This window comes from Corvus brachyrhynchos, unplaced genomic scaffold (genome assembly GCF_000691975.1).
Source record: "Corvus brachyrhynchos isolate BGI_N302 unplaced genomic scaffold, ASM69197v1 scaffold92, whole genome shotgun sequence".
Classification (NCBI taxonomy): domain Eukaryota; kingdom Metazoa; phylum Chordata; class Aves; order Passeriformes; family Corvidae; genus Corvus; species Corvus brachyrhynchos.
Window position 1 is genome coordinate 2,121,371 of NW_008236973.1, and position 26,851 is coordinate 2,148,221.

General features: G+C 38.4%; 1 long non-coding RNA gene across 1 annotated transcript in view; it reads left to right on the top strand.

Moving 5' to 3' along the window:
* The window catches only part of LOC108445266, a 32,132-nt gene that overhangs the window by 4,920 nt on the left and 361 nt on the right, over positions 1-26,851 (top strand). The window contains exons 2-3 of the long non-coding RNA XR_001860071.1: positions 10,885-10,968; positions 26,286-26,851. The exon at positions 26,286-26,851 is cut by the window's right edge and continues 361 nt beyond it. This is a non-coding gene — a long non-coding RNA (uncharacterized LOC108445266). The remainder of the gene's footprint in view (positions 1-10,884; positions 10,969-26,285) is intronic.

A 26,851-nucleotide genomic window follows, 5' to 3' on the forward strand; every position in this document is an offset into this window, starting at 1 on the left:
CATTCCTGCCTCCAACTATCAGACCCTGCTCCATTTTCTAGCAGAGAAAGGGAGTGAGAGAGGGGAAGATCAATTTTCAGTTCTCTCACAATGACTGTTTTGGTCTCCAGAAAAACCTGTCCACCTCTTGCTGCTGACAGGAACCACTGTACATGTATGCTTGGTGACTTCATAACATTAGTGCCTGGCCTGTTATATAAAGTGTTTTAAATATAAAACAGTAGAAAATATAAAACTTTCTGTAAGCAAAGAGAGAGGTCAGCCATCTCCTGTTTCTTTGTTTGACAAAAGCAGCCTTCAGTGAAATATCCCAGGATCCAGTTGTTTTCTTCATCTAAGAAATGTCTAAGAACTTGAAACATCTGAAAGTTCTGTAAAGCCACAATCTGTCCTGCTGGTGAACCATGGACACACCGTCCTTTTCTCTATTTCTACTAGGATTGCTACTAATGGGATCTTTCAAAATATTAATCACTAATTACAAAGTTCCTATGACTAGTCTGCTGGTTTCACACATACACATGAAATCTACTACTGACAGAGTTTTCTAAGTGATTCCAGAGATTTTTTTTTCAATGGATTTGTTAACAGAATTGCTGAAAGGCAGATTTTTTTGACATTGATATTAGTCCTTTGTTCAAATGAAGACATAGCCACTTTCTGCTGTGTTCCGTATACTGAAAACCCCCTACTTATAAACCAGATACATGAAAAACAAATTTTCTTACAAATAACATATTTTAAAACCTCCTTATCAACTCTGAAGGTTCAAAGGAGTGAAGAGATGCCTGCCAGCTCTGTTTTGATGAAGCATTTTCTTGAACTATCAGCTATCAAGGATCATCTCAGTACTCCAAACCCTGCTGACTCGCTCGTCATCTTTCAAAAACTTTCAATCCGTCTCTCAAAAAACAAACAAACAAAATTCTTCCTTGTTCCTTGCAAATAACCAAGGTAGTTTGGTGGAAGATTTTTACAGTTTTTTAACTCATTTAGCTACTCCTAGACACCATAAGAAGCCAGTAAGTCTCTTCAACACATAGAGCTCAGCAGAAAGAGGTAGAGACTCCTTAAATTCAAGCCATTATAACCCGCTGCATTTCTCAATTTACATTTTATACAGAGAACGAAAATCTGACCTGAGAAATCACTTTGTCTTCCAATTCTCTTTCCCCTTTCCACTTCTCTTTAATCATAAGTCATTCTTAAGCAAAAAAATTAAAAATATGTTCAAAGGTAAATATTTTTATTTCACTTGTTTGATCAATCTCTACACAATTTAAAGATGATAGAGATAATAAATGATAGAATAACAAGTTCCTTACTTGTTTTACTTATTTCTGCTTATTATTATAAATGTATGAAAACTACGTAAGTGAAATTTTGTATGAAATAAGAGGGCAGAACTAACATTTTATAGATGTCATGGGTAAGGAACTACCCTTCTTTATCTGGAGTTTGTTAAGAAAAGTGCAAGAGGTATTTTACATCAGGAAACTTCCCAGATAAAAAAAGTATCTGCAGATTAGTTATACCAAACCTTAAATATCTGACTAGGTAAATGGAACAATTAATCCCAGCAGCTGCTTTTCACAAGTAAAGCTTCTTTTATCAATTTTACAACCCAGACTTGCTTAGACTAATTCAAAACAGAATCAAACACAGACTAAATATAGTAAAAAAAGACATTTTCTATTAAATGTCTTCAGTCATAGAATTAAATAAAGAGTTAACAGATATTTTCCCCTTATGAATATTTATGAATACCCTTATTCTTCTAAGGGTTGTTTTGGATACTTTAGTGCTTTCCCTCAAAGCATTCTCCTTTCCTTGCTAATGTGGCCGGAAAAATCACTAGCAATTTTAGTCACCTTTTGTGTTCATAAGTGCTAGAACCCTGTTGAAGTTCACCTGGTTCATTGTGGCTTAATTCCTCACTGGTAATGATTGCTGTAGGAGCCATTCTCTGGTGGGTTAGAGCCAAAGAGATCCAGGGAGGAAATGTTAGTGGCAGCCACGTTAATAAGGGGAGTTTATACTGAAGTTTTAGAGGGAATGTTGGTTGTTTGGGGTTTTTTTCTTTTTTTCATAACAGTAAAGGCCGGCACTTAGAAGGCTAATTTGGACAGCACTGTGAACACCAACCTGTTCGTAGAAATTTACTTCTCTAAGGTCTTTTCCATCTCACTGTTACTGATTTTTTTTTGCTTCCATTGTGCATACCATATGATTTGTAACATGCAGTCACAGCTGAAGTCAAACCCTGAGAGCTGCAATTGAGTTGAAATAACTGGATTTTGCAGCCACTCAGTAATAATCTTGGAGCCTTCTGTGGCTTAGAGAAACTTGGTTTCTCTAAAAGAAAGAGAATTCTTAGAGCTCCACTTACAGCAGAAGCATTTAACATTTAACATTGCAGATCTTAACAGAAATTCTATAAGGTTCTTTCCCTCAAAAATGAAAGAAACATAAAGGCTAAGTTCGATTTTTCTTTACCAGTTTATGCAATTTTCAGAAAAGATAAACTTATTATTAATTTCTCAGTAAAGTAAGAATAACATTGTGATGGAAATGCATTGATCTATTTAATGAAGGATTGTAAAATCAGCATCATTGGAGAAACAAGGATTATTGATTCTTTTAAGTAAGATTTGAAGGATTGTATTTTTTGCCTTAGAATTAAAGGGTGTCCTATACAAAAAAAAGGGACCTAGCAAAAAAGTTTGTAAAAACATTTGAATACTTAGACAGCCATCTGTACAAAGAGAAATGACTGTATATTGCAGCCTAATATAAGATATATCTCACCCTAATAAAGAAAATAAAACACTTGCATAAAAATTAACAAGAGCATCACATTCAGTGTACACATTTTCTTCCATGATTCATAAAGGGAATAGACACATATGCCTACCATATTTACAGCATATGCTGGAAATCAGACAAAAGCATAAGGATGGAAACAATCTTGCAACACACCAGCTTTCTCCTTCTAGTAGTAGGAAGTCTAGGATTTGCAAGGCCTGAACAATTAATAGGTTCTGTTCATTTTTGACTAGTGAACAATCAGTAGACACCACCTGGCTTCTGCTATAAAAGGCAGTGCTCTTGAAAAGATGTGGAAAACAGGAAATAATTAAAAACAGACAAACAAACAAAAAAACCCACACAAAAATCCAACCACTGATAAAATGTATTGAAGTCTTAAGGGATTAAACCTAGAAGACAGCGCTCCTGCCAAAGAACTGCAGCAGTAGAAAAGATTGCTTGTAAGCAGGAGGTGTTTATTTTAGGACATATATTTTGAATACTTCCCCAGAGAATTATATTAGCTGTAGTAGCCTCCTCAGGAGTCACATTCCCTAAGCATAGCATCCTTCAAGTTTTACCTAGGTTGCAATAGGTCAGAAAAGCTTTCATAAAACAGAAACTTTCTATCCACTTTTAGGGCAAGTGCTTCTATTTGCAGAAAAAAAAAAAGGCAGATACAAGCAATTTTGGAGATGCAGAATACATTAGGTATTACAGCGCCTCCATCAAATTTTAAAAGGCCAAGTATCTGCACCAGCTGGGGTGCAATGCCAACAAATTCCTTCCCAGCTGACATGCCCGACATGCTGTCTGAGCATTGGCACCTTCCTCTCTTGTGAATCACTATGCCAAGTCACAACGAACCCTGTGCTTTCTAGGATCTTGGAGTTGCTATTACTTTCTTGGCTAGAGCAGCAGGACCTGGATTTGCTCCATGAAGTCCCCTAGAAGGAAGGACTCAGACCCGAATATCAGCTGTTCACCATAGACACGTCCAAGCAACCCAGACTGTTTGAGGGAACACTATCCTGTCATAAGTCTCATTTTCCCTTTTATTTGAGGCTTTCTTCGCTCCCCTGAGAGTTTTTTACTACTTCTAGCATCCTCCTCTTTATTCTGAATTCATTGTTCCAGCAGAAGTCAGGTACTTTACAGCTAGAGTGCAAGGTACAGGTTCAGTGCGGACATTAATCATGTAGTCCTCATTGGCCTGGGGCCACCTGGCCCTACAACAACAATCTGCCCCTTTCTAATCTGTCTTCCCTAGAAGACTCATATCACTATCACCAAAGGGTTTCTGGTTAGCATGTATCAACATGTACACTATTTTCAGAAAATATCACATTAACTTTTCTTTCTGTCCCAGGTAAAATTAGGCCCCCATGGCCTTTAGGCTTTTTATAGCTGAAATTCTGGCAACATTGTCCAGACTGGCCCTTCTGTCTATCTCCTGTGCTCATTAACAGTATTTGAGAATATTATCTGATTATATTAATTTCTGTAATATTAAAGATAACAGAAGAATCTAGAGAGAGAATGACTGATACAATTTATGGTATGGGTTTGTACTCATTTTACTTTGCTATCTAAGTTCTTTCCCACTTTTCTCTTCCAAATAATGCAGTTGTGTGGCAGAAGGTAAGACATTTCCACCACCTACATTTTGTGACAAATTCTAAGTTCAGGTGTAGTCTCAGAGGAGACAGGTGGAAAAAGGAAGGTGAGAAAGCTTTTTAAAAAATATTTCTTGGGGGGAACAATTAATCATCTTTTACAGGTGCTCAAAGAAGAGAAGCAGCCTTACAGATCATCATTCTTTATTAAATCTCCACTGTGAACTCAGCTGCAATCTCTACAAGGAAAACTAACATTGCTTTTACCTACAGGCAGAGCTACTGTGAGCCTTCATTCAGGAACTTGAGTGGTACATAGAAACCAGTAGAGAGAACTGTGTGATGCAAACTCTTGTGGGAACGGGGGTTAGCTTTTCACTGTGCACTTCCAGAGGCTCTGGGTAAGACCACAGACTGGATTCCTCCTTGAACTCTTCCAGCAGGGCAACTTCTATTTAAATCTCCTGTCAAGCTGACCAGTCAAAGCAAGATCAGAAAATCAGACCTAATCTGACATAAGTCACACCAGTCTAGTGATTCCAATACAGTAAAGGAAAGAGGCTCCATGGACATAAGACAACTATTTACCAGAATCACCAGTTACAACTGGATCCTGGAAAAATTACTTTAGTAGGGAATGACAACACTGACCCAAATGATTAAGCCATTTCATACGCTGTATTCCAGGCCAATCTTTACTTTGTTGTTCGGGTTTTTTTATGAAAACCAGCCTTTTCAACTGAGGTTTTTTGAGAGTCCATTTATATTGTAAATGTTTGGTCCCCAACACATTCTAGTGGAAGAAAAAATCTAAACACTTTTAAATGAATGTATAGAAAGGTGAACCCTCCATTTCAACATCATCCTGCCAACAAATATGGAGTATCATATTTTGTTACATTAATCCCAGACTCACAAAAGCTACGCATAAATGTTTCCATATGGTTTCCAAATAAATCTCCCATATCCCATATTCTGTAAATTGTTCCCTCAAGAGGTATAAGCTATGGAAGGTCAGTCATCTATTCCAGCTCTCATGGAAGCACCCACCAGACCTGATTTTCTACAAGCACTGTGCACAGAAACTCCACTGAAGTCAGCATGTCCCAGAAAATAACAGTCACCGAGCTGGTGTGAGCACAAAAAATCAAAGCTACCATCTTTCACCCCCAGACTGAAGTTGTATCCAGGTTTTTCTCCCCCTGACATGTTAAAATTAAAGGCATCAGATGAGTATGCTCTGGCAATAGTCAGCCAGTTTACAGATACTGACTCGTGTACCCCAACATGATCTCCCAGGGCAGCAGCTCTGACAAGATCCCTCTTAACCTATATCTGCACTGGGCTAGTGGTAAACCCCTACTCTGGCTGCAATTTCAGTCTTCCCTTATGTATGCTGTGGGACCATTTGTAATGTTTATTTATAAATGATGAATATTTCACCACAGTTTGTTAATGCATTAGCATGGAAGTAATGTGTGTGAAAAAGAAATTTTTAACAAGCCTTTGGCTTGTGCAGCATAAAACATTGTCTCATACCCGGTCTCCCCATAGACGTCAGTTTCTGTTTTAAATGGTCTAACTACAACTCCCTGTGTATAACATAAAAGGCACAACCCTTACAAATGCAGTGAGTGCTCAGCCCACAGGATGGCTGGAGTAGCTGAGTAAAGTGGCAGTTCTTTACAGTCATACTCTCTGATATAACTCATTACAGTAATGAGTCACTTTAAACATATATTCCTATAATTCAGGGAAAAGTTTTCCAGTAGAACTAAAATTCCCTTTGTGAATCTAATGTATACGAGATAAGGTTCAGAAACTTTACTTGCAATCTCATTATTTTTCTCAACAAAAAATGAACATCTGTATAGGTCTGCACATAGATTAATGTTTTCCTGACTTTCAGCATTTTTTTAGTATGGAAGCACAAGAAATACTTCAGGAAGGGGAAACTAATTTGGCTTTATTTCAAACTGGAAGGGTTTTTTCCTCCCAGAACAAGATTTAAAATAAGTGCTGGGGAAATGGTTCTCTGCAAACCTGAGCATGAATACGAACTGTGGCTTTGTATTTCCTGATCAGGATGGAAACAGAAACATGGACCATTCAGACCTAAACCCTAAAATTAACTCAGAGAGCACCATTCAAAAACACTTCCTTGAATCAGCAGGGGAGAGGGCAATGAAAGTCTTGACGAGAGTTCAGTGAATAAGGAGGAAATAAGGGAGGAATGAGGGAAATGACAGTGAACCCTCCACCTCATACAAACTCTTTTAATTCTCCTTCGTACGCATGCATTATAGTTACTAGTACAACCAATTTGCAAGGAAGGATTTAGTTACCCCAAACAGGGACATGCCTTTTGCACAACACTTTAGCCTCCTAGGCTCCTGCACTGGAATAAGCACCATAACCATGCTCAGGCTTTTAAGTGGAATTTGCTTGGAAAGGCAAGAATGATAACAATATTACCTTAGTCAGATTTATGAAAGACACCTATCTCCACAGGACACTATTTGTGATATTATTATACTTAACACAGGAGAGTGTCTATAATTGCAAATTCTTTATCAATATTTTTGTTATTTAAGGTGTCTTGGATTAGGCCTGCTGTGAATAAATTATAAGGTTAAAGGGGAAGTTGTTTATATCAGTGACTAGACCAGATTATTACACTGAGAAATGGTCAGCACATCCTGTTATTGCTACTACCAGAAAAAACATTGCACGAAAAGAACTAGACAGACCAGTTGCTTGAGTTCTCAAAAGGTTTTATTTTTAGCCTAATGACAAAAATGTCTGTGTTTGCACAGGAAACAAGAATGATTGATACAAGGGAGTGGAAATAAAATTCTTCATCTAATTTTCAGTGCTACATTAAAGACTCGACTCCTGTTGTGTCAGAGGAGCTCTCAGTGACCCTTAGAATGACGATTTTTCCACCAGACCCCCCCAGTCCCCCACTTTTCTGCTCTTGAAAGCTCCTACCTAGACATCAATTCCTTGTATAAGTTAGAGCATTTTCAGAACTACTCTTAGTTGTGCCAGGGAATAATGATGCTACGGAGAACAGCTGGCATAGCTGGAATAGCTTGTCCTTCCCTCAAGGCATTTCAAGTTGGCCCTGTGGGAATGGAGGCAGAAAGCAGTTAGATGTCATGCTGTTCCCCAGTGGAGTCTTTTGCTGTTGCTGTAAATTACTTTAAGCACTTGTTGTTACAGTTGTGCAAAAGGTACTCATTCAGGGTTAAGGGCATGGATAAAAATGTAATCAACCTGGACCAAGCCATCAATACCCACTTTCCAAGGACCTCAGTAACCACATATTAGGGTTACCTTCCAGGTATTAATGACAGCTCTAACTTCTAGATTATTTTTGCCCAAGCTAAACTAACATTTGAAAACATGCTCTATTAGAAATATGGGTAAAGTCCTGCCTACATTTACATGAAGATGAACATAGTGCCAGCACAGCTAGTGCTTCATTGAGCACAATAGAAATAAAATATCTCATTTCTTTTATTGAAATTAGCATTATGCTTCCATTCTGAATTTTCAGAGAATGTTCATTGTTGTTAATTAAGCTACTTAGTAGTGTTTTGGAAATGTCCTAAGGTTTGAGTCAGGAGCAGTGCCCAGTTCTGCTGTAAGTGAACTGAAATTAAGTGAAAAGAGCTGTTTCAAAAGAAATACTAGGATTTGCTCTTATATACCTGTTGTGGTTTAATCCAGCAGGCAGCTAAACACTACAGAGCTGTTCACTCATTAATCCCAGTGGGATGGGGAAGAGAATCAGGAAAGGTAAAACTCATGGGTTGAGATAAAGACAGCTTAATGGGACAGAAATGGAAGGGAAATAATAATAATGATAAAAGAAGCAAAACAAGTGATGCGTAATCCAGTTGCTCACCATGCCCCGACCAATGCCCTGCCACTACCCAGGCACTGGGCCACCACCTCTCAGTCAGTCCCACCTGGTTTTATTGTTCACCATGAAGCCACAAGGTATGGGATATCCCTGTGATCAGCTGGAGTCAGCTGTCCCTGCTGTGTCTCTTTCCAGCTCCTTGTGCACCCCAGCCTTTTTACTGATGATGGAGGGAGAGGCAGAAAAGGCCTTGACTCTGTGCAAGCACTGCTCAACAGCAGCTAAAACATCCCGGTGTTATCAACATTATTCTCATCCTAAATCCAAAACATAGATCTGTACCAGCTATTAAGAGGATAATCATCTCTATCCCAGCCAAAACCAGGACAACTCTCAATATCCATAAGATTAAAAAACAGAGAGCTGGGAGCTCATCATTTTGGGGTTATTTCCAGTGAAGGAACTGAAACATCCAGGTTCGTATAAACAGAACTAGTGGTTGGGGATTTCTTAACTCCTTTAATGTCCTCCATAAGCTGATAGTTGCTTGATTTAAAGCTGACATGGAGATTTCAATTAAGCTAGCATTTGGGGAGTTTCTGTTGTTGCTATCTTGACCATGTTTTTAAAAAGCAAAATAGTACGACTTCCTAATTCATTACATCTATGATTCTGTTTCTTGTGCATCTTCATTCTCTTTAGAAGGGGAATGTAATTCACCCTCAGCCAAAAACCTCCATTTGCTTTACAAGAGCCACTTTATTGTGGGAGTGCTGATGCTGATGGAGGAAATATTTCTCTCAGCCTGAAATATTGGGACTTTGGGTGTGCAAAAGAGACAGGCACAGATCTGTGCTGTAGCTGGCAAAAGCACAGACAGGATAGAAAGAGGCTGGAAGTTGAGGAAGGGCATCTCAGAATACTTCTCCTTAGCTGGTAAAGGAGTTTTACAGTGACAACACACAGCCTTGTCCATTCAACAGCTGAAATAGCTTACACAGAAATTTACATTAACACTTACAGAAAAGAGAGGGGAACAGTCTTAGCAAGGCAACCCCATCCTGCTTTTTTGCCCTGCAGTTCCAGGGCTTCACAGAAGGCAGGTATAAATGACATGTACAAATGTCTTCCAATATGCTGGGACAGACTTTCAAAAGAAGACATGCTAATTTTTCCAAAACTTCCAGAAGACCTTGGAGATGAAGGAGACAGAAGTATAAACAATTTGCTCTTAAATACAATGTTTGGGCTGGCTAAAGTCCTCAAGCAAAGTTATTCTAACCAATGGTGAGAAAGAGATTTTAAGCCATTCTTCAAAGTTCAGGAAGTGATGGAGACCAAGCTTTTTCTTTTTGTCTGTTTGTGACTTTAAAGGTCTGAAGAGAAATTGGCCAACACTCCCATCTTGATCCCACTTCAGTTCAGAGGGATGGGATCATCCAACAACAGGAACCTCTCACATGTTTTGAGAAATCAAATTGAATTAATAAAGCTAGAAGAGCACAGCAGCTCTGTGCACTATTTTCTTTAACAACTGAATGACTCTTTGTGGTTAGTTTATAAATCTTAAAACCCTCACTTCATTTAAAAAGATTGAAAAATACAGGGACACTATGAAAAGCTAGATATATAAGTACTTCATACACTACATTACTTATCATTAAAGTTTATTAATTAAAGCCATTTGAAAGGCATTTTTTGGAGCTAAAGACAAGAGTGAACTGAAAATTATGCAGGTACATTATTTCAGCCGAGAACCTGCAACTAGGCAAACAAAGAAGGAATTCTGGAATACAAGCAAACACCGCAAGTAATTTAAAACCAATATACTGTGCTTACAAGCTCTGTCTAGTTTTAAAAAAAAAGAAAAAAGGGAGAAGATAAGAGAACACAAGGAAGAGGAAAGAAGATCAGATTATTTGCTTCCTAGTAGTAATACTTTTCTGTTTGTCCTAAAAAGGGTATTCAAGCTTAACTTCCAAGTTATGTCATGTGACTGCAAGCAATCAGGGATGCTTCAGGACACTGAGTCATCATACCATGGGCTGGGGAAGAAAGCAAGTCAGAATGGCCTTCTGGGAATATTATAGATTCCAGCAGCACAACACCCTGAAAAGGATATATGGAACCTCCATTTTTTTTTTTTTTCTCCTCTGTTAAACAACTTCAGAGATACTTTTTCTCTGTTTCTCTGAGCAATGTCGTGTCTGCCTTACAGCTAGTCCTCAGTCATCTGAAGATTTTGGTAGGTAGCTTGTAAAGTCAGTAACATTTTCTAGCACAGTCATTGAAATTTTCACCATGTTAAGACAGTACATTTTGTCATTAAAGTAAGATAATATAGATCAAGTTTCTCTGATTTAAATCCAGAACAAATACTGGTCAAAGATAGAAGTCAATGCCAAAAAATAAAAAGTTCAAATTTCAGAGACAAAGTATAATCCTATCTTGAATGAGACTTATGTGCTGTATTTCAATAGCTAACATGGAGGTCTTGTTTTACCAGTGCTTGAATGCAGTGCCTATATACATTCTCATGCCAACATCATCTCCTGGAATGCAACTGATTTATATTTGCTTTTCTCCTAGGCCCACGGAACAGTGTGGAAATGTCATAGTTTCAGCTGCAGCAACAATGTATGAAGAGGAAACACTATAAAGAGGAACAAAGAGGTGGGTGATGAAAGATGAGGTGCTCAGGCAGAGCTGCAAAGAGCCCTGAAAATGCATCTGCTGAGTAGATGTAAGAAGCCACATGATAAGATAAAGTGAACAGTGTGGGGTAAAGAAGTAACAGTTATTAAAGAAGCTGAGATAAAAAGAGCATAATTTAGAAAATTAATTAAATATCCTAGGGGTTAGACTGAGACTGGAGGAGGGGGAAAAAAAGAAACCCGTAGAGTCAAAAAAAAAAGGAGGTGGAGGTAAATAGCAGCTGTGGGAAGGGCTGGGAGTACTGATGATTACTAGGTAGGCTTTTAAATTTTGTGCCAGGCTCTGTAAATCTTCCCTTTTACCCTGAACCCAGAGGTGTGGAAACTTGAGTATAAATTCAGAAGTTTGGATACTTTTCCAGATCTTACCTAAATCATATAAACCTCCTTATATGTAGCATAACTTAGCCAGAAATAACTTAAGAACTCATTTTTTTTTCTGATGCTACTTAGCACAGCTGGATGGATTATTCATCCTCAGTAATACTCATGGCAAATACAACCTTTTTTCTGTTTGAGAATCATTTGTGAATAGGCTTTAAGTCTGATCTCCAAAACGTGAAATGACTCTTGATCTCATTGATTCCTCTGAGCCTTTTTTTTTTGTTGTTATGTACCTACTGTCTGAAATTAGCATTTGCACAAGTTAGGTGAGTGGACTCTAACCTTTGTCAGCATCATTAAAGGTGGTTTACATTTGACTACAATCAAACATGAGGAAATATATAGATGACCAGTCTCAGTCCTTCAGATTTCTTTCACAGGCTGTGCTGTAAATGTTACTTGGGTGTAACTGATACCTGCCTGATTCTGCAAAAAGCCTGAGGCTGTAGAAGTGTGATGGCACTCTGCTTCAAGAGGAGTTAACTAATTTGGTTTAATGCATCAACATTAAGTTTCTTTCTACACTGTTCAAAGCGTGTTTTGGAAGGAGGGAGAGCATCTGAACACCCAGATCCATGCAGACTTCTCTGAGCCTCTGTTCTCTTCGGTATGCTTTTAATAACACCACGGAAGGGGTGAAGAGTGCAATTGTTCTTATTTTCCTGAAGAGAGGGTTCAACTTTCAAAGGTTTGGGAAATGCCAACATGGGAGTTCAGACACTGCACAGTTTAAGTATTCACTGCCTCCTAGTTGGAGCATGTTATTGGTTAGCTAAGTCACGGGATATTCTTCCAGCTCACTAATTGGGTTAGTGTATCCTTTTAAACAGAGGAATAATGAACGCTCTTGTTTGTAAAGGAGTAGCCTCGTTCGCATGCAAATACGGGTATTCACACAAATCAGCCATTCCTCAAACCTCCTCAGGAACAAAAATCCTTCTGTCTGAAACCGCAGGAGCAGCCGATAACAAGGGGCCTTGATATGGAGAGATCAAACAGCCATTTCAAATTCCTGTGAATGTTCATGAATACTGTTGTTCAATATTCACCCAGATCTGGCTTTTTCTGCATTATGGAAAAGAAAACAAAAATTAAAACAGAATGTAAAGGAATGAAGAATATGAAATGATAGTGTTTTCAGAACCAATTCACATATTCTGGTGTAGCTGCATTCAGGTTGTTGCCTTATTTTTGAAAGACAAATTATTATTTAAGAAATAATGTAAAAACACTTTTTGGGATTGATTGTTTGTTCCAAATGGACATAGCTCAAGCCCAAAGAACAGATCCAATAAACATGAGGTAATCCATAATTTCAGATGCCTGAAATTTCAAGATATACAGTATCTAAGCAGATGAGAAATAACACTTGCCATCTGAAATTTTACCAGAAATTCTTCGCCAATTCTCCAAGACGACTCAAAGGATGAGTTATGTCCTCATCTGGCCACAAAAATAGCTGTTTAGCCATAAAGTATTATACAAAAGTAAGTGAAAAGAAAAGATCCTTGCAAAGAGTGACAGCTCCAAGGGTAACTTGGCACCCTTTCCTCACTCTGTTTTTATAGCTGTAGGAATTCCTTATTACTTTTTCTCAAGCTGTCATCAGAGCAACAGAACCCGCTGTTATTTGGGTTTCTCTTCAGATCGCAAGAAAGGGATGTAATAAAGGCAGGTCATGAGCAATAGGTTGTAATCTATCCACAAAATGGCCCCACCTTGCTATTTGTTCCCTTGTATTGTGTTCGAACAGACTCCCAGTAAATATGTCTGCTTCACATTGATCATCACTGATAGTAACATCCCTAATAGTGGCTCCATCTTGACAGAAAAATGGCAAGTACCATTGTGCTCCAATGGTTTTGTCTCTTTCTACAGCCACTGCAAAACAAAGCTGTTAATTTATCTGATGAAAGACATAATGGTGAATGTTATGTAAAACCCAGATGTTTCCCAACTGATTTCTTAAATAGGAGCACATAATTGTGATGATTGGAAGGCCATTAATCCAATCTACTTGGAAGCAAAAGAGAAAGAAGACCTCAGCTTACGCTTTCACTGTGACTAGCTTCTATGCCTAAAATGTCTGTTGTTCAGCTCACTGTTTTACAAACCTAACCAGTCAAATAATTCCCCCAGTTCTTCTCCATCTGTTTTCTCACAACAGTGCTAACGTTCACTTAAATAAGCATAGCAGCATTAACCTTTTGAACTCTTTGTCTCTCAACTCTGCTCAGATCAGATTTGCGGTCTAGAAAGTTGACTCTTCCCTCAAGTTTGACAGATTTTCTTATTATCCCCTGCTGACCTGTAGAGAATTGCACAGGCTCAATTCCTGAGGCACCTACAAGTTTCAGATGGACTCAGCCTCTCTGTCTGATTGCCTGTCATGAGAAGCGTCAGTGGTATGCTTCTTATTTCAGTTTATTACTTTCCTCTCAACAAATATAATGAATTCTTTTGAACCCTTGTACTCTTCTTTTTAGTAGGCCTTGCATATCAAATTTTCATCCTCAATGCAAAGACTCCTTCAGAAAACCTCTTCAAGAAAAGATTTTGACAATACACATAACAGCAAGCGCATTAATATGCACTTTACACAGATGTGATTTTACTGATTCTGCCGACAGTAAACTGCATATAAATCACATAAGCCATTACCTATTTGATTCAATCTTCCTATTTGCATAAGTACTACTAGTACTGTATCTAAGGCAGATAGGTTAGGCTTAGATAGAGCAAAATGTTGATGAAGATGTCTACTCTTCATGCATGAAAACTGTGGAAGGAATTATGACCCTTATCTAGAGTATAGCTGAAGCTTTGGATAGTGCCATTTAACGCACAGGCTGATAAGTAGCTAAAAGCATAAGCATATTAAAAACTAGTTTGGATTTTAAAAATTACATGTAATACCCCAGGTATGTATTTTTAACCCCTAATGCAAATATGACTTAGGTCAGCCACTTTTCACTGCCATAGGTTGATTTCTCCTCTTTCACTGGCAGCTCTGCTAATATGAATTACATCACACTAGCCATGTGAGTTACCACAAATCAGCTGGCCTCTAGTAAATTGGGGTGAACTTTAGACCAAGAAAGTGTGTTTTAGATAGGATTGGTGATGCTGTTTGAATTATGCTCAGACAGAGCCAGAAGTATAAGCACTCAGAAAGCTATGGGCAAACAGTGTAGGTATGACCTTGGAAGAATGTTTGAGGGAGGAATATAATTGGAAAGAATGTTTAGAATATGGAGCAAGAAAGCTGCTAGCTGCTCATTTCAACCCAGTTTGGAAAACACACCTCTGGTATACTTCTATAAATTAACAGAAAAAAGAATTTTTCTTTGTCGTCTGAGGACAACTGTCAAAATAAGGGCTAACACTAAAAAGAGAGATCCCAATAATGCAGTATAATGCATAAACAGTGTAGAAGAAGGAAAAAAAATATTAGGAATGTCACTCATCTGGCTACAAATTTTAGTGTAATTATTCCATTGTAGCAATCTCTATTTTCTCTGATGTAGGGCTTGTGCTCTAGTTTCTCTGTAGCGCCCACAGAAAACTTCCCCCTGCCCCCTGGTTTGTTCTGATGAGAAAAAGCTGTGAGAATGACTGTACAGAGATAAGAAAGGCCAAAATTACAGACAAGGTTGAGCTTGCTTAGGTGGTGTCATCTATAACTCAAGGATTTAGGTGTGAAAACACAAATATAGACAGGAATACGATTAGTGTGGTGAGGTACCAGACAGGAGTCCCAGGCTGAGTGTATCATGCGTGTCACTGCTGAAGACAGTGACGCCTCTCTGGTGCTTTGGGGCCTGGCAAACACTGGTCCAGACAGTAGCAACTCTATGGTTAACTCATTCACCAGGGCAATGAGCACATAAGTGCTTAGCCTAGCACTTAGCGATTCCTAGCTATCTTTTGTGCGTCTCATTCTGTAAGCAACTGCTTTAACTGCAATGAACTGCTTTGTTCATGGCATAAATTATCCCTGTAGAAAATCTTTGCATTTCTCTAAGATGCCTGAAAAAACCAACAAAATAGGAACCATAAGAAAGACAAAGAATAGAGAAAGAGCAGTGTAATGACTTCACTGTTAGCCCGGTGTCCGTGGTGTTTCATGCAATAGGGCTGACACACTGCAGGAGCCCCTGCTGCAACTGCAATACTTACCAGCACTGGTACCTCATGTGGCCCAAGAGGGCCTGTCGTAGACCACAGTGGCTCAATACCACTTGCACAGACAAGGGGCACAAATGCCAGAGTTTAGCCCCGCAAATGCAGACTACAATCCTCCCCTATTATGCAGAGCTGCTGTGATGTGAGTCAGAAAGTGATTCCTCAAGGCACAGTGAGACAGCTTGCCGGCTGCCATACGACTCTCTGTTGGAGCAACTGACAGGGAAAATCAGACACGAGTTAACTGAGGCACTGATCCAAAGCCCCTTGAAACACCTCGGTGACTCTCCTGGAAATAAAATGTAGGAGCTTTTCAAAAGATTACCCTTAATCTGTCACAGCATGCAAAACAACTTAATACATTTATCATTTTTTTTCAGCTAGTGAATTCAAATCCCTCTGCAACAATTTTACTAGCAAGTCAAACTTCTACATAGCAAATGTCTGTCCTAATTTGCAAAAGGTGGGTCCTTTTGTTACTGACTTGTCCTGCAAACACCAGTCCTTCTGTCAGCGGGAGTTTTGCCACTGAATCCAACAGCAGTAGCTCTGAGGGACCACAGGTCTCTATGTTTCTTTGAAATCTTAGTTTATACTACCATGTTTGATCTAGTCACCTCTCAAGCACCGGCTGAGTCACCCTCAAGCACCAGTTCGGGTCAACAGACACAAGCTTGCTTCTTAACCTGGACCCAGTGCACCATGGACTTCTTTTAATCATTTAGCATCTTTTCTTCTTGTGTTATGTTGAATGCTAGTCTTCTGAGCAAAGTAAATGAACTGTCTTTTGTGCTTTTTGTGATGATTTTCCGTTTGTGCTTTAAACAGCAAATCAGTCCTGTCAGGCTTGTGAAAATACTTGACACACAGTACAAGGGAAATCTATTTTGTCTTTCATTTTCTATCCTGTTTCCCAGAAAGTATCAATATTTGCTTTTCAGCCATACTGTTTGGGTATTAAGGTATTTCCTTCACCATCCTCAAAAGCTGATTATTCTAATACAGCTCAGGAAAAGTCTAGTAGTTGACTTCTTTCAAGTCAGAAATACACAGTTTTATTTTTAAAAATTCTGTTAGATCATTTGGCTTTAGATATATTCAAACCAAAGTCACCTTAATACTAAAAATCAAATTGTCGGAATTAAAAACACTGGCTAGCAATTATTAAAGAGCAGTAGTTGCTTTGGAGTAAGTGCACATTTCTCAGTGGCCAGGTATAATTTTGAAGTGCTTATTATCCATCTGAGCATGGAATTTTTAAATATCTTGTTCTTATATCCATTCTATTACATCCATTCTTTCAGCAATTTCCTTTTAAAATTAGATTTGTGCTAGTTTTCTCTCTGTTAAAGCAGTGAACCAGAGAACTGCAGTAATATCTATTGCCTCTCACACTGTATTTAACCTTATATGTGTATTAGATATAGATTAACATCTTGTTTTGAAAAAGCTTTTGTTTTGTAGAATTTGGCAGTTTCATTTTAGAAAAACTAAATCAATATACCCTTCATGCTTTAGGAAAAAGAGGAGGATGTTTTCAGTCTTCTCCCTCACAGGCATCATTCTCAAGTTTTGCCAGTGTGACTGGGCTAATGGCACCATTGTGATCAGTGTTTTTACAGTATAATGAAACCTAGTTGAACAAAATGGCTTTTTTTCAGTCACATAAATCATTATTTGCAACATGCTAAAATGTGACAATATGAACCCTTTTCCAGTCTAACAGACCTCTGCGGATTTAAAAATTTAATTTTGAACTCAAGAACACAATCTCCAGGAGGGTATTCTATTCTGGAAAATTTGTATAAGCCAGGAGGCACACCACTTAGTCCCCTATCAAAAAGAGGAAGTGGGGAGGCCACACAAAGGCAATGTGATTTCTTCAGGCACTTTCCTGGGCTGCTTGGTGGCTGCCACACAGTGGTGGTGGCTAAACTGGGCAGATGTGCTGTGCTCCGGCACAGGTGGACACAGCATCCTCCCATCAAGTCATGGTAATTAAACCAAGCCCTTATTTTCAGGCCCATTGTAAGTGCAGTGAGAACATAAGGTGAATTCTGAAAATGCTGATGAGGATATGCTGACACCAGTTAGAGAAGGAATTGCTTGGTGGGCCAGCTGAGACAAGGAAAGTGGGGGCTGAGTGGCACTGGAGAAGGGGTCAGCTCCCCTTTGCAGGGACTGGGGCCAGAAGAGCACCCCTGCTCCTCTGGCTGCAGCCCTCTCCTCTGCTTGGCTCAGCTTCTCTCACTTCTTGGCAGCCACTGCTGCCCCATATGTAAGTTTTCTGTGCTACAGTGCAAGCAGGAAGGGAGGAGGGCACTGAGGAGAGAGGAGTGTCATGGCAGGACCACCCAGGTACTTTTCCAGGTGAGGAATCAGGGGAGAAAGAATCTATTTGCCCCGGGACCCAAAACAGCTCTTGGTGTGGGTTCTAATAACACTGCTGGAACAACTAAACCTGCAAAGCATTCGTAAACACAAAGGCTTATTTATTTATTTTTTCCTTTTTACTGGCTTTGTCTTTCTTTCCTTCGTTTTTTCCTTCTTCCTTTCTTTCCTTCCTCTTTTGCTTTCTTCCTCTTCATCTCTTTATTTTTTCCTTCTTTCTCTTTTTTCTTTTGTTCCTTTTTTCTTATCTTCTCACTGTCTTTCTCTTTCTTATTTTTTCTCTATTTTTCTGTTTCTCTCTCTCTTACACACAAAAAAACATACACACAAACACAGGCCACTTCTCCAGAAAACACTACTCTATACTTTGATGGCAAAAAGCACCGAGGACTCTCAATAGCATTAAAAATGGTGCTATTGCTCCACCAGTTTAATTCAGAGATGTTCTCTATAGATAAACTGCTATTTTTAAAGCATGGTTACATAAAGAGTTCATTGCAAAACAATCCAGAGTGTGAGTTTATAATATCAGTTTTGGGGCAGAAATTGTCTTAAAACAGCCCCTTTAAACCTTCATAGGCCATGATTAATAAAAGTTGCTGTTGATGATTGCAGTAAAACACCTTTCCTTTTGCTTAGAGGAATCATGCATGAAAAGGCAGTTTCTTCAGAGTAACTTGATGTAAATTCAAATCCTTGACTATCTCAGAGAAATCCTCAATTATCTCAGAGAAATCCTCAATTTTCTCACAGAAATCCTCATAAAGTAAAATATGTAGTACTCAACTCCTAGCAGATCCTGGAGGCAACATTACCCTTCTTTTCTGATAAGTTTAAAAGATGTTATTTTCATGATCTTCAATCATTGTGGTGGTACCATCTAGTCACTAACTTTGGAAATCATAACAAAATATTTACAACAGCATAAATTATTGCAGAAACAGATAAAAAAGAGAAGTTGAAAAAAGAACATAATTTTAATAAAAATCTTTGGAGATTTTACTCTCTATTTAGTAGGAATTCCCATTTCAATTTTTTTCTAGTATCAAAATATTTGGCCAAAATATTTCATAAAGTTAAAAAAAAAATAATAATAGGCCCATTATTGGGGGGAGGGATTAAAAAAACACACCAAAATTACATACTTTGAAATATTTTTAATGAAATTATGAAAAAATCAGAAGTGCAAGCCCAAGGTTAATTTTTACTATAGTAATGTAGCTTCCTCAGAGGTGTAACTTGCTCTCAAAGTTAAATAAAGGGTTTTTTTTGACCAAAGAACAAAACACCAGCAAAAGGATTTTATAATAATGTTCAAATTCAACACTAAGAATGAATCAATCTAGAATTGCAAATAACACACTGCTCTGAATCACTTCTGAAGCAGCAGACGTATTTGAATCTTCTTCAGTTTAAAGGGCTGGAGCAAAAGGTACTTTGAGGTCCTTTCCATCACTGCATTTTCATGATGCTGTGATCAGAAACATCCATAAAAGCACTGCTCCATGTGACAGTGTATTGTCTTCTTTCTTGGAAGACAAATAATGCAATCCTAGTGCCAAGTAATACAATATCTCGGTATCGTCTCATGCTGTCTCTTTTTTCATTTATTGAGCTGGAAGACACTTTTTTAGTACATCCTACAGTAGCAGGGCAAGATCTACACAATGGGTGTATATTGTCCTAAACCTTATATAGCAGAGTCCACAGTCCCTCTAGGAAGCCTATTCGAGCCTCTTTTGGTTCTTATAGCCATTCTATTTCCTCAGAAATTGTGAAGGAATATATTTCACATCTTTCCATCATTGGGTGATTTTAAACAATTAATTGCCACCATCTTTGTAACATCTTTTGCACGTTAGAAGATAATGTAATCATGTCCCTCTTTAGTCTTTCCTATTTTAGACTAAGCGAACTCCATTCCCATCATCACAGGATAGCTATCTAACCTCTTTTTCTTCTTGATAGTGTTTTATAGATTCTTGACAGTTTTTCCTGAAGTGTGACAGCTGCCTAGGAAGATGAGACTTGGGCTGATGAAACTTAAATACCAATGGGAAGTAAATAATTACCTGCCCTTTCATGGGCACAATACTCCAATCAGTATATTCCTGAACAGAATTCCTTTTTTCTTTTGCTGTAGTTGCACAATGGATGCTGCAAAGTTTTGTATTTGATGAGTGCTTGCTGTGGGATATTGCAGTGTCCTACCGTCACCATTCTTCAAAGAGCAGTGTGGCACAGACACAGTGTCTATTTACGGAGACAGGACTCCTGCTATGTAGAAGCTTGTGTGCGTGTGGGTCCCATCCGATTGTGGATTTGCCAGAGTCATGCACATATACCAGAATCCATGGAATTTCTCCTGACTGCATAATATTGACATAAATGTTACTAAGTCTTATTAAGGTACAATATATATGATACAAGATAGCCTTCTGCCTTCTATTTTGTGGATTAATTGCCAGCTATTTAATCCCTTTTTCATATTTGGTGGGTTTTTTATTTCATTTTTTCCTTCTTCCTAGGCATAACACTTTATTTATATTGGCTTTAGTTTGAAAATTGCTTTTCACAGTTTATCATGACCATCTTGAACAGTACTACTGTCCTCCGAAGAGTTTGCACATTTTTTAGTTTATGACACTACTAAATTTCCTCTTAAGTCTGAGTTCTTAATTATACCATGAAGCTGAGCAAGGTCCAGGACAGAAAGTCACTACTGTTTACTTGGATAACAAGTATTATTTGCAGATAACAACGTAGATAAAAGTATGTCAGTTTGGGGCACTGAAGAAGAGGTAATGTTCATTGACCATAGATGTTTTGAGGAATCATGTTTATGACAATTAAAGAGTCAACAGCCACCAAGCAAGGAAAAGCATGAGGAAAGATGAAAAAAACTACAAGAAACAGAACTTCACACCTTGGTAAGAAACTAGAAGACCTGAACAGGAGGAAAATCTAGTGAAATCAAATAATAGCAAGAAATAATAGTAAGAAAGCAGCAAAGGGAATTAGAGAAAGGCATCCTTTACTGCTGTGCCTCACATGTTTCAAGTTGTTTCTATAGTCACAGAATAAGAAGGTCAAATCAGATCAAATAAAGCAGGGCAGAACTGAACAGCACAATTAGGCCATAGTGAAAAAGTAATTACTTTTCCATCCAGTAGACATTGCATGTTATTTCTTGGAGCTTTATATTATTATCTAAATAATAGACACTAGCCAGAGAAGCAACTGACAATGAATTGGGGAAAACCAGCTAAAAAGCCACAGTCGGACACTGGTGAGTCTTACCATATTTATGTTAACTGACCAAGAAACTGGAAAAATAAAGAATGCAACACAATACTAAAACAGAGTAGTACGGAAAAAAGTATTAAGCTACCAAGACAGGTAAAGTAGCATTCCCTTTGCTTTATCCTCTTAGCATTCTAATCTTTTGACATAATAATTATGATTATGGTATATATCCTGTACTATTGATAGTGTTGGTACATCAGATAACACTAACTCTTTATGGAGTCTTATTTTGACTTCACGACCCTTCTTCCCAGTCATACATTTTTCTCCAGTTTCTTCATAGGACATGATATATAATTCACAATTACATTCACAAGGCATGTGGTCTTCCCATGGATTTGTTGGTCATATATCTTTCTAAAGTGGTTCTCTAAATAAGCCAACTATTTTTCAGTGCTGAAACAAATCCTTGGTAAACTAAATGACATGGCTCTCTGGAAGTTTGTGGATCTTCTTAAGCTATCCTGCATGACAATATAACTCATTGTTTGAAAAAGTGTGCTGGTTTTGGCTGAGGTAGAATTAATTTTCTTCAGAGTAACAGGTATGGGGCTATGTTTAGAGTTGTACTAAACCAGTGTTGATTTTATGTAGATGCCTTGTGCTATTGCTGAGCAGCACTTGCACGTGTCAAAGCCTTTTCTGCTTCTCACCCTCCTCACCCACTTTCCTGGACATGGCTGAACACCTGCTCGCCCATGGGAGGCAGTGAATTAATTCCTTGTTTTGCTTTGTGTGCATGCACGGCTTTCCCTATTAAACTGTCTTTATCTCAATCCATGAGTCTTCTCACTTTTTCAATTCTCTCCCCCATCCCACCAGGGGCAGTGAGTGAGCAGCTGAGTGGGGCTGAGCTGCCAGCTGGGGTTATACCATGACAAAAGGTACACCTGTCATTATGGAATCTTTTGGATATGTTATCCTTAGTAACATATCTTCATTCAGCATGGCAAGAATTGGTATACAGCACCTGAAAACCAGTAGCACCACTCCACTGCTGATGGAAGTAAAGACCAAAGTAGTGTGAGTCAGCCTCCCCAACGAACAATTGTCTTTCTTCAGAAGCCCAAATTATTTTGTGTTATTTACAGCACAAGAATGGCTACCGAATTCAAAGAAAGTTTAGCAAATCATTCCCACATCAGAGAGAAACCATGCTGTGGTTATACTACAAGAATTATTGTTACCCCAAGCCAGCCTTGTATCTGCACTGCACTATCACTCAAAAGAATCACTTCTAAACAAAAGCAATTCCTTCAGCTCCATCTGCCAGCCCTGGAATCAAGAGGGTTAAAAAAGCTATAATCTATTTCTACCAAGTGAATAGAAAATTAGGATCATTCACTTTTTTTCTCCTCATGCATCCCTAAGAAAAAAATTATTTCACTGGAAATTATGATTTCATCAGCTGAACTGAAAATCAAGAAATAGACCACTTTAAATATTCACACCACCTTGATTAAAGCAGGTGTCTCCAAGCTCTATTATTGCAAAGTGATTGTCAGAATTTCCATTGTAAATCTCTTCTCTCCTTTTCACTGGTTTTATACTTATGCCTTGGCTACAAGAGCACATTCCAAGCTGGAATTTAGGCTGGCTGATTATTAAAAAGAAGAGAATTTTCCTTTACAAATTCTATTAAAAGAATTATAGGATTAATAAAATGTTGACTTTTCAGTATGGGGGAAAGGCAGGGTTTGTTTTTTTTTTTACACATACTGGTCCAAAACAGTAACCACAATCTGGTAGAGAAAGCAGAGCTGAAAAATTGACACATTTCCCCAGATGGCAAAGGAATTCTCTGAGCTAGCAACCCGTTATCCTACTTTAATCTGCTTCATTCCTTTCAACTTCTGGAATGGAACAAACAGTATGGGACAGGAAGGGATGTAGTTATTCTGATTACAGAAATCAGAGGCCTCACGATCATACCATTCCTAGTCTTTTATTATGTTTATTCTCCTGGTAGCCTGTGAAGTACAGAAATGCTTTTGTTCATTTCATAGATAAGAAACAAACATAAGAGATTTTCACCTAATAAACTGAAGGTTAAACATCAAGACAGCACCCACTTCTTGTGCTCAGTGTTTAGGTTATGTTCCAGCTAATAAAATCAATTGTCCCAAGACACATACCCAGAGACATATCTAGGCACTGAATATCGACTGTAAATGCTGTTAAGTGAGTACCAGCATCACAGCACCCAGTGACACGTTTTTGGCCTGTGCCTGGGCATGGCTCAGGAGTTAGCATTGGCCAGAGACAATTCCTAGCAGGAGAGAAAGAAGAGTTTAATAGCACTGGCATTAGCTGTTCCCTGTCAGCTGGCCAGAGAACAGTCCCAGACATGTTTCATTTACTACTGCAGAAGAAGCCAAAATGGTCAGCACCAGCTACTACAGTGCATGGGAGCCATGGCTTTGTGCTGAATTACGTCTGTGTTAGCAGCAGCCTTTCTCAGATTTCTCAGAACCCCTCTCAACCCATCATATTCCTCAGCGTTTCACTGTGGCTGAGAGTGTGGTCTTTACTCCTTTTCCATCTATGTTAAGGCTCTATTGACTCTACTGATCACCAGTGTAGCAGCAATTTTTAGTGAAACTATGATAAGTGAAAATTCATGTGTATTGATACATGGGAGGAGGAATGTAACTGCTCAAAGGAATTGGCAAATAAGACCCAGACTGCTTTTTCTGTGCACTCTCTGTAACAACCTTTCATAAGTATTTTATTCTCTTTTAGTAAAGATTCAGTGTTACAGGTCCATAAAATGAAAACATGTGTTCTCTTTAATATGCATTCAGAGTGAAAATCGCTTCACTCACATAAAATCTGATAATTGGACGTTATATAGGGAAAGTCTGAAAAAAGAAATGAAGTATCCTGTGAAGTGGCACTAAAGATGTTTCGCAATCCTAACAGCAGCCACAAAAATGTCTAAGCCATCATCCCCCGCTGGCTTGAGTAAGCACTACGTTTTCCTTACATCTGCATGTAAAACCTTTTAGGACACAAACCTACAGCTGACTGAAATAAGAAAGAAAAAAAAGTAGTGTAAGAGTCTATCATTAATAAAATCCACTTCTCATTCTTTAGTTTGAAAATTATATTCAAAGGGTGATTTTAATTATTAAGCTTGCATGTGATTAAGTGGCGTTGGTGACATTGATTTAAATATAGTTTGCTGTTCAATCCTTTTTAAAGATCTGCTTTCACACAGGAGGGAGATGAACTTCAGCTTCCTAAAATACTAGATGCACACAGAAGGCTTCCCTTCCTCCCACAATCTCCACAAGAGCTGGATTATTTAACACTGGCCCCAACTGCAGGCATCAGAAAGGGATTTTTTTGGTTTTATTCTGAATTCTGTGTACACTTGGTAATATACATTTCATTTAAGCTTTAGCATCCCAACCTACAGACCAGTCAACACTGATGGGAGGCTTTTATCATTCTAAAGAGGTTGAGCCTAACACTGCCTCAAAGACAGCTTTCAAAAGGAACAGAATGAAAGTGATGTCAAATTCAAGCCCACAATTGGCTCCAGAAGACCGCTGAGTTTTTTTCTTCTGCCCTCTAAGGTATATAACAAGTAGTATGAAAGTGCCTTAATGTTTAAAACACTAATTTGTTTCAAACTACAGCTTTGAAAGTACAGGGCTGCAGTTTCTATAATGTCATTGAATTCTCTTTATGATACCATTGTGGAAATATTGATGCAGCAATAACTCTCACTAGGATTACATTCTGGCGAGAAGCAAAGCAAAATGCCTGAAGTGATCCCACTGTGTGTTAATCACATAGTTAATTTGTTAAATTTGCATTTCATTTGTTTCTGTAGCTTGGCAGAAATTTTATTGATAAGAAATTTTCTTATTGTTTTGTTTTGGGTTTATGTGTTGGTTTTTTCTCCTTTGTCTTCCAAGAGATTCTGCAGTGATCAATCTATTTTCTGCTCATGACTGTCATAATTACTGACTGAGAATGTAGCTGAGTAAGAAGAGTTAATGATAGGGCATAGTCTTTTGTGTAGTCTCTTGTGTAATTGTTGCTTTTCTGAGTTCGTAGGTTGCATGCAATTTGCTTTGGTTTTGATCTTATTTTCTTGTGAAATTGCTTTAAGATAAGCCTTTCAATGGTTGGGGGGGGGGTAAGTCTTTCTTCTTTGTTTGATTAATTTTCATCCTCTTGATTTCCTTACGTTCCTTTAGAGCAAATGATTGGGGTGAGAATTCTAATATGGGGCCAGGTAGAGAATCCGGCTCTCCTGCTCCCCCCAGCTGTTGAAGAAAAATTGCAGTAGTAATTCAACGGCATCAACTCTGAAACGCACCTGGCACTTCTCTGGCCAGACACCTCACTGAATTAAAACCCATCTCTTTTGAAAAAGAAAAATATTTGCATCAGGACTTAGACACACAGAAACGACAAAAAATCCTGGGTAACAACAGCTTCAACCCCATGTCTAACCCAGAATAATACATCACTCCATAGGAGAAACTAAAGTTACACCAAACATTTCTCACACAGCTTGCAGCTCACTGGAGCCACGCATGAGCATATCCTTGGCTGGATCACAGTCCATATAAAACACGGGGTGTTGCAAAATGCCTTAGAGTAACAGAAGAGAAGAACTCATGCATGAAATAGCATTGACACTAACTGATTAGATTTCATAGAAAGTATCACTAAATGTCCTACAGAACAGAAAGTCCTTGCTTACGCATATGGGATTCCTATGGAAATATGTATTGCTTATTACCCTTCACTTCACCTAAAGGATCCATACTGCATTTTGTTTTGCCTTAAAGCTGCAACTGTTTTTCAGAGACAACTCCAAAAGACGGCACTATATAATGAATCACCCCTCAGGTATGGAGTTTTGATTGGAGTAAGATCTTGGGACAAGCATTTATCAGAGCAGGAAAGGGAAAATAAGTTGCAACAACAGACCCAGTGTTACCGGGTCTCATAGAGACTTCTGATTTTTCTCTTTTTTTTTCTCTACAGGAGCAGTCACATACCCATGAACGTTTTTCCAGACAAACTGAGATAGCAATTGCCTCCCTGTTTCATGTTGACTACAGGAATCTTCTTTGGATAAACACAGGGTTTCATCTTTCACTTGTTCCAGACTTCTCTTGCAATTATTTTCACTACTTCAGTCACTGATATTCCTTCTGACACTGACTAATGGATCAGCAAGCTCAGTTTCCATAAGCACAACTGTATTCCCAAGCAAAACTCTGTTCCACTAAGGAAGCCTGGAGATAATTTTACCACTCACTACTGTGTCTGGGAAGGTAGAAACTGTCAAACTCAAGTCAATATTCAATGCTGTGGCATCTCTCCCACAAGAGTATTGAAAATGAGGAAAACTATAGAGAAAAGAGGAAGAAAAGAAGTCCATCTATGTGTCTATGGCATTCCTTTATTCACAGGTATAACACATGCCTGCAGGAGATACTAGATGCTAAGAGAAATCCATTAAGACCTTTCAGCAATTGGAAAGGAGATTTAGGTGCACAGCAAAAGTGTGCCAGAGGCCCATGGGAGGGGATAGTGGAATAATAAAG